The following is a 7,916-nucleotide window of genomic DNA, read 5'->3' on the forward strand; positions in this document are numbered from 1 at the left end:
GTGGATCGGTATGTATGGGTTGGGAGGCTGGAGGCTGGGGTGGACACGCAGACCCAGAGAGCCAAAACAGCAAGGGCTGTGAGCACCTGCTGCAGGCTGCTTCCTTCTTTCTGGGGCTTCATTTATTTATGTGTTGGGGATCCTGGACAGTTCCCTCATTTTTCTCCCCTCCCCTCCCCTCTCCCCTTTTTCTTTCTTTCTTTTTTTTTTTTTTTTGAGACAGGATCTTATTCTGTCACCCAGGCTGGAGCGCAGAGGTGCAATCATAGCTCACTGTAGCCTCCAACTCCTGGGCTCAAGCGATCCTCCCACCTCAGCCTCCCAAGTAGCTAGGACTACAGGTACACGCCACCAAGCCCAGCCAATTTTTAAATTTTTTGTAGAAATGGGTCTCACTGTGTTGTCCAGGCTGGTCTCAAACTCCTGGCCTCATGATTCTCCCTCCTTGGCCTCCCAAAGTGTTGGGATCTGGCCAGCTCCCTCATTTTTTGGTTGCTCCAGTGTCATTTTGTCATTTTACTCTTGTTTTGTGGCGATTCACTCAACTTTTCATCCTTCAGTCCCTTCTCTTGAGTTTTTCAGTTTTGCTAACATGTTTTTAATTTCCAAGAACTCTTTTATATCTTCCTGTGCTTGTTTCATGAATACAATATCTTATCTGAGGATAGTATTTTTTTCTTTATCCCACATAATTCCAATTCCTCTAAGTTTTGTTTTTTTTGTGTGTGTGTTGGTCTTGGTTTTGCACATTAGAGGTTTTAACTTCAGGTGTCAGGTAATTACTGGGTGTCGACTAACGATGAAACCTGGGAAATGTAAAAGTCCAGATCAAATGGGTGAGAGTGTGGTCTTTTGAGTTTCACTGTAGGATGGTCTGGCTGGGCTGTTCACTGGGGAAGCACAGCAGTGCTCTCTTTAGGTCTTCAGAGATTTGCCAGATTACCCCAAGGGGCCTTTCCTATGTGATGGGAAGGATCGGCCTGGCCGCATCTTGGAGCCCAGTAGGGGAAGAAGGCTAGGACTCTTTGTACTCAGCATTCAGCATGACAGCATATGGTCACTTCATCCTTTTGTTTTCAGTGTGGTGCCCATTCTCTGGATCCGTGCTGGCATCCCCTAGTTCCAAACCTCTCTTATACTCTCTAGAGAGTAACCACCTAGCTTCGGCCATGTTGAGGAAAAGGCTGTAGCTCTGTAGCTTGAAAACTGGGAATCGGTTTCTCACCCAGCTTTTACCCATTCCATACTTAAGCCTCCCCTCCACCCCAACTTCCATGGCGTAACAACGCCACAGTTCTGTGTATTTAAAGATTCTTAGCATTTTCTTCTGCTGGTTTTGGGTGTGGTATTCTCAGGTCTGCTAAGGAATTTGCCACTGGTCTCTCTGCTTTTCAACTTCTAAAATGATTTTGTGGTTGTTGCCCCTCTGCTTTCTCTGTATTTCTGAATTAATGTCCTTTTATAAGAAATTCTTTTACTATATTTACTGTTTTGTAGTAGGATTTTAATAGAGGAGCAAAATTATGTATCAATCTGTGATTTCTTAACCCCAAAGTAAGGTTTTTCTTTGCTATTACTTTGCTGTCATTTATTGGAGTCTTGAATGGCCTAAAATGTATACCTTATTCCTTCTAACAGCAGCATCCCCTTTTAATTTTTGGGGTGTTGGCCAGGCTTTAATTAGAGAGGAAGAACCAGTGTTTTTCATATATATACAAATTTGTTAAAGGAATTGGCTTACAAGATTGTGGGTGCTGGCTAAGCAAGTCCAGAACCAGGGAGGTCATGGGCACAGACCACAACTGTTGTCTATGGGCAGTCAGGACGGAAGAGAATGAATAGAATGGAACTCCGCAGGCACAAGTACAGCAGACGCCACTGCCCATGGGTGGAATTTCTTTTTTCAGGGAAGCTTCAGCTTTTAAGGCCTTTTTAGGCTTCTGATTTTAAAGCTTTTCAACTGATTGAATTGGGCTCACCCAGATCTTTCAGGATACTCTTTTTTTTTTTTTTTTTTTTTGAGACGGAGTCTCGCTCTGTCGTGCAGGCTGGAGTGCAGAGATTTGGCTCACTGCAAGCTCCGCCTCCCGGGTTCATGCCATTCTCCTGCCTCAGCCTCCCAAGTATCTGGGACAACAGACACCTGCCACCATGCCCGGCTATTTTTTTGTATTTTTCCACAGAGATGGGTTTCACCGTGTTAGCCAGGATGGTCTCGGTCTCCTGACCTCATGATCCACCCATTTCAGCCTCCCAAAGTGCTGGGATTACAGGCGTTAGCCACCGCACCCAGCCCAGGATACTCTTAATATCCATCACGTCTGCAAAATACCTTCACAGCAGCACCTAGCTTAAATAACTAGGGACTGTCACTGAGCCAGCTTGACATGTACACACACACACATACACACATATCATCACAGTGGGTTTACCAGTAAATTTCTTCACTAGTTTCCCATAACTGGGCATTTGGATTACATTCTTGTTACTGTTATTTGTGTTTATAGACTTATTTAACATTATACTTACAGAAGCTTCTGTGGGGAGTTTTTAGTTTATAGATAAGGATATCAGGACCGTCAGTTACAGTAAACTGCCTAAGCTGTTCTCTTATGCTGTGTACCGTTAAGAGTAAAATAAAATTTGTTTTTTTCTGAATTGCTGTCACAAATGTGATGTGCTCTGAGGAAGCTTAGGAACATCTAAGCTACTTTAATGTACTGTCACTTAAGTCATTTAAAGATGGGCAGAGGTGCTGAGAACTAAGTAAATATGACAATAAGAAGTGGGAATGGCGGGGCCTTAGGTGCCCACTTGCAGACTAGAGTGCCGTGTGGGGCCAAGCTGTGCCCAGAGCACATGTAGGGTGTGTGGCCGGTATCTGACACACATCTTAGAACACAGAGTGGAACAGAACAGAAACAAAAAGCTGCTTCACCTTCAGCAACAATACATGCCGGTGTTGCTTTTTCGAAGAAATAAAAAGTGATAAATCTAAAATTACATGATATTTTGCTGTAAATAACAGCTCATTTTTATTAAGGTTATCTGCTAATAATAGAATGAAGATAAAATACATTTAACCTTTGTATTTTACAAGTTTAAGTTTTTCTTGATGTTTGGTAACCAGTTTTTGCATTTTTGTGTTTGAGATATATTAAATATTTACTTTTGTTAGTATATTGTATAATTTCTAAATAGTTCCTCTTGTTCTTAAAAACCAATGTACTTTTTCAAATTGCATTTTTCATAACACCCTAAATACTTATTACTTAGTAAAAATACTAAGTATTTTTAAGGGCTACAAGATTTGGACTCAGCAGGTGATTCCAGGAGGCTGCTGCTTGAGGGAATCTTCATTTGTGATGAACACAATTGTTTGTTTGAAACCAAAAATCTCAAGAGTCGAATCTGAAAGATGTGTGTCCATGTACATATTCTTGAAGATCAGAAGGCAGGTTCCTTATTTCAGGTTAAAGCACAGATAATTGGCCCTTAGAAATGGAACCAATCAAAATGTCTACAAATGCAGAAGACCATGAGAGGGAATCCTACCAGGAGAACATCTTTGGGTCCCCTCAGGCTCCTCACTCCAGTTACCCCAACAATTGGAGAAGAAAGGCCCAGGTATTGGGGAACAATGCCAAAGCAATGCTTGATCCTGGCTGGAGTCAGTTCTTCTGACCTGTACCACTGGGCTTGATTTTCCTGTGTGGTGTAATAGATGGATTATATGGTGCTGTCAATGTTGCTAGTATTAAGAGGTTAGAGTTACCACTAATAACCCAACTCCCGGGTCAGCAAAATCCTGTGCAATACCTACGCTGCCTGGGAAGGGAGCTCAGGATGACAAGCCAACTGCGGATGACGTTGTATCAATATCCAAATATGTTCCTGATGATACATTCTTCTGTGCTGTTGTGGGATCTGCAGAAGATCATTGCCAATGCTGATCAGGTTCAGAGAGATTTAAAGCCTTCATGCTGTCTATTCACAAGTGGGAATTGACTCAGTCTCTTAATCACAGCTCTGCCGCACCTGTTGATTAGGTCAGTGTGCAGCCTTGGGCTGATCTGTCATAATGGCATCATTATGACATCATTCTAGAGCCCAGGGACAAAACTAGCTGAGCAGTCAAGATGGTGGCCGCACATGCCCAGGTGACAAAAGCCAACACAGACCAGTGTATGGATGGGACAATTGTAATCCCTGTAGGCAGCAGCAGAGATCTAGCCATTCCTGGCCTCAGTGAAAGAGGTTAAAAAGGCCCTTGGAAAGTTTGACCTGTGCCCAGATGCCCTCGTGGTACCCCACGAGGATTAAACTCTCATCCAAGAGGTTTCCTAGTCATTCCACAGCCGCCAGTTGGTGGAACAAGAAACGCACAACATCATGTGCTGGGCTCAAAGCCCTGGAAAGGAGAGCAGGAACTATAATCACGATACTTTTTGTGCTTGTCTCTGCATCAGCCTGCATGGTCAAGCATGTGGGCATCCCCTAGGGGATACAGTGCCCTCAAGCTTATTAGATAGCTAGATACAACAACAGCCATTCTGTGGGGGATGAATTCAGGGATGAAAAACAGAGGCCCACAGTGGGCATGGTGCATGTCCCCACAGTGGGAAGCCAGCCCATCTGTGGGAACTGCTGGCAGAAAACACTCCTGTTCCAAAACTGCGGGCCTCAGATGACCCCCAGGACCAGGTGGAGGCCTGACTTCTTGATTGCATGAAGGATCTCGCAGGCCACACCTCTGAGCCGGGTTGACACAGGTGAATAAAGGACTGGATGATTTCAGTGGGTGGGACTGAATACCTCCTTGGCTTGGAAGACCGCTCTCTGGAAGGATTTGGTGATCAGGCCTTCCAGGGGCATTTTTTTTTTTTTTTTCCAAAAGTAGAAGGGATATAAAAACATTTACACTGAGAGTCCCTGTCCCCGGCCTGTCCGGCCCGCAGCGACAGTGTGCCTGCGGCAGGTGGCCACTCTGTTGTTTATGTCAGGTCGCGGGGTGTCGCGGCAGCCTGGCAGACTACCTGATCAGCAGTGGCACCAGCTACGTGCCCGAGGACGGGGTCACCGTGCAGCAGCTCTTCGCCAGCACCAACGGCCTCTTACCTACAACGACTTCCTGATTCTCCCAGGATTCATAGACTTCATAGCTGATGATGAGGTGGACTTGACCTCAGCCCTGACCCACAAGGGCTGAAGACACCGCTGATTTCCTCCCCTGTGGACACTGACAGAGGATGACATGGCAATCAGGATGGCTCTGATGGGAGGTATTGGTTTCATTCACCACAACTGCACCCCAGAGTTCCAGGCCAACGAGGTGCAGAAGGTCAAGAAGTTTGAACAGGGCTGCATCACGGACCCCGTTGTGCTGAGCCCCTTGCACAGCGTGGGTGATGTGCTGGAGGCCAAGATGCTGCATGGCTTCTCTGGTATCCCCCTCACTGAGACGGGCACCATGGGCAGCAAGTTGGTGGGCATCGTCACCTCCTGAGACGTCAACTTTCTTGCTGAGAAGGACCACACCACCTTCCTCAGTGAGGTGATGACGCCAAGGATGGAACTGGTGGTGGCTGACGTTGAAAGGCGTGACGTTGAAAGAGGCAAATGAGATCCTGCAGCATAGCAAGAAAGGGAAGCTGCCTATCGTCAGTGATCACAATGAGCTGGTGGCCATCATTGTCCACACTGACCTGAAGAAGAATCGAGACTACCCTCTGGCCTCCAAGGATTCCCACAAACAGCTGCTGTGCGGGGCAGCTGTAGACATCCATGAGGATGACAAATACCACCTGGACCTGCTCACCTAGGCGGGCGTCAACGTCATAGTCTTGGATTCGTCCCAAGGGAACTCAGTGTATCAGATCACCATGATGCATTACATCAAACAGAAGTACCCCCACCTCCAGGTGATTGGGGGGGAACGTGGTGGCAGCAGCCCAGGCCAAGAACCTGATTGACGCTGGTGTGGACGGGCTGCACGTGGGCATGGGCTACGGCTCCATCTGCATCACCCAGGAAGTGATGGCCTCCAGTTTGCCCCAGGGCACTGCTGTGTACAAGGTGGCCAAGTATGCCCAGTGCTTTGGTGTGCCCATCATAGTCGATGGCAGCATCCAGACCTTGGGGCACGTGGTCAAGGCCCTGGCCCTTGGAGCCTCCACGGTGATGATGGGCTCCTGCTGGCCACCACCATGGAGGCACCCGGTGAGTACTTCTTCTTAGAAATGGTGCAACTCAAGAAGTACCAGGGCATGGGCTCACTGGATGCCATGGAGAAGAGCAGCAGCAGCCAGAAACGATACTTCAGCGAGGGGGATAAGGTGAAGATCACACAGGGTGTCTCGGGCTCCATCCAGGACAAAGGGTCCATTCAGAAGTTCATGCCCTATCTCATAGCGGGCATCCAGCACAGCTGCCAGGTTATCGGGGCCCACACAGCCTTTCTGTCCTTTGGTCCATGATGTACTCAGGGGAGCTCAAGTTTGAGAAGCGGACCATAGCGGCCCAGATCAAGGGTGGTGTCTATGGCCTGCACTCTTACGAGAAGCAGCTGTACTGAGGACAGCGGTGGAGGCCAAGGTGGTGAAGGGGGTGCACTCCAGTGTCCACCTTGGGGCACAGTCTCTCTCCATCACTGAGTGGTACACAGATTTGCACCACGGGTTTCCCAGCTCCTTTCCAGGGAGAGAGGAGGGGAGGTCCTGAGGGGTCTGCGGCCCCTTGCTTGGCATCCCCTGCAGAGTCAGGACTGCTCCCTGGGCCAGGCTGCCCTGGGAGCCCCCCTGCTGAGCCAGCTGGGTTCTCAGGCCCTGCACCTGCCTCAGGTCTTTCTTGCTGCAGCCTGCTGCAGCCTCCTTCAGCCTGGCTCCCACCCCAGGGGCAGGCAACCCCTCCTGGCTTCTCTAGGGCACCTCCCTGCCCCCAGCCCCCCAGGAAATGGTGCTCTCCTGGCCTTGCCTCTGGCCCTTCCAGGGTCCTGTCCCTTCAGCCATGTGGCACTTCTGAGCTCCTGACCTAGGCCAAGGGGAGGTCTCGGCCACCTTCCCCGGCCCTGGGCTACCCTTGGGTCCTGCTCCTCAGGCTACTCCCCTGTCCCTGGCCCTGGGGAGGAGGCTGCCCTGGTCGTGGCCACCTGCCTGTCATTCCTGACTCACCACCGTCCCCAGGTGTACCATTTCTGCCCTCTCCCTCAGCTGCAGTTGAAGGCTTTAACTTTGCACACTTTGGGATCACAGTTGCGTCAATGTGTATTAAATAATCAGAATAAATCAAGCAGGTTTCAACGCCTCCAAATATATATCTATATCTATACAGATATAGATATATATAGGTATCAGTCTCGTGCCACTCTTCATCCCAAAAAGTAACACTATTTTTATCCATTTCTAAATCCCTACTGCTGCTTTCTGCGGATACCAGCTAAATCAAATGTGAATTCGTGTTCCCTCCTTCACACCCAGAAGGTAGCATACATAAATGTTCAGTATCTTAATTTTTTTACACATAACACAGAAAACAGGTGTCGTGACCCTATTGCAGTCACTGCTGTGGTGGCAAATGGACTCGTTAGAGGAAGGGAGTCCGAAAATGCAGAACTGCCAGGCGAGGAGCCTAGAGGCAGGAGAATGCAAGTCCATGTCAGTAGGGCGAAGGGTTCAAAGTGCATCCCGGGGAGCCTACTTCCCTGGCAAAGGTGCTACCAAAACGCTAACCAGTCCTCGAGAAAGACAGAGAAGACTGGGAGAGGGGTGTGTGTGTATGGGGTGGGGGTCGGGGAGCCCTGGGGCTATGTGAGCTCTTAGCAGAAGAGTTGCAGCCCCTGTCCTGGGAATCACATGTAGTGATTCCTGAGTGTAGAACAGCCATTGTGTATCCTGGGGTCACAGGGACTAGAGATCTTC

The 7,916-nt window shown here is 48.5% G+C and overlaps 1 pseudogene; it reads left to right on the forward strand.

Moving 5' to 3' along the window:
• The first annotated feature begins 4,028 nt into the window (after window positions 1–4,028).
• On the forward strand, window positions 4,029–7,298 carry LOC129480972 (inosine-5'-monophosphate dehydrogenase 1-like; annotated as a pseudogene).
• Window positions 7,299–7,916: the final 618 nt, after the last annotated feature.

The sequence above is a fragment of the Symphalangus syndactylus genome, chromosome 4 (assembly GCF_028878055.3).
Source record: "Symphalangus syndactylus isolate Jambi chromosome 4, NHGRI_mSymSyn1-v2.1_pri, whole genome shotgun sequence".
Classification (NCBI taxonomy): Eukaryota; Metazoa; Chordata; class Mammalia; order Primates; family Hylobatidae; genus Symphalangus; species Symphalangus syndactylus.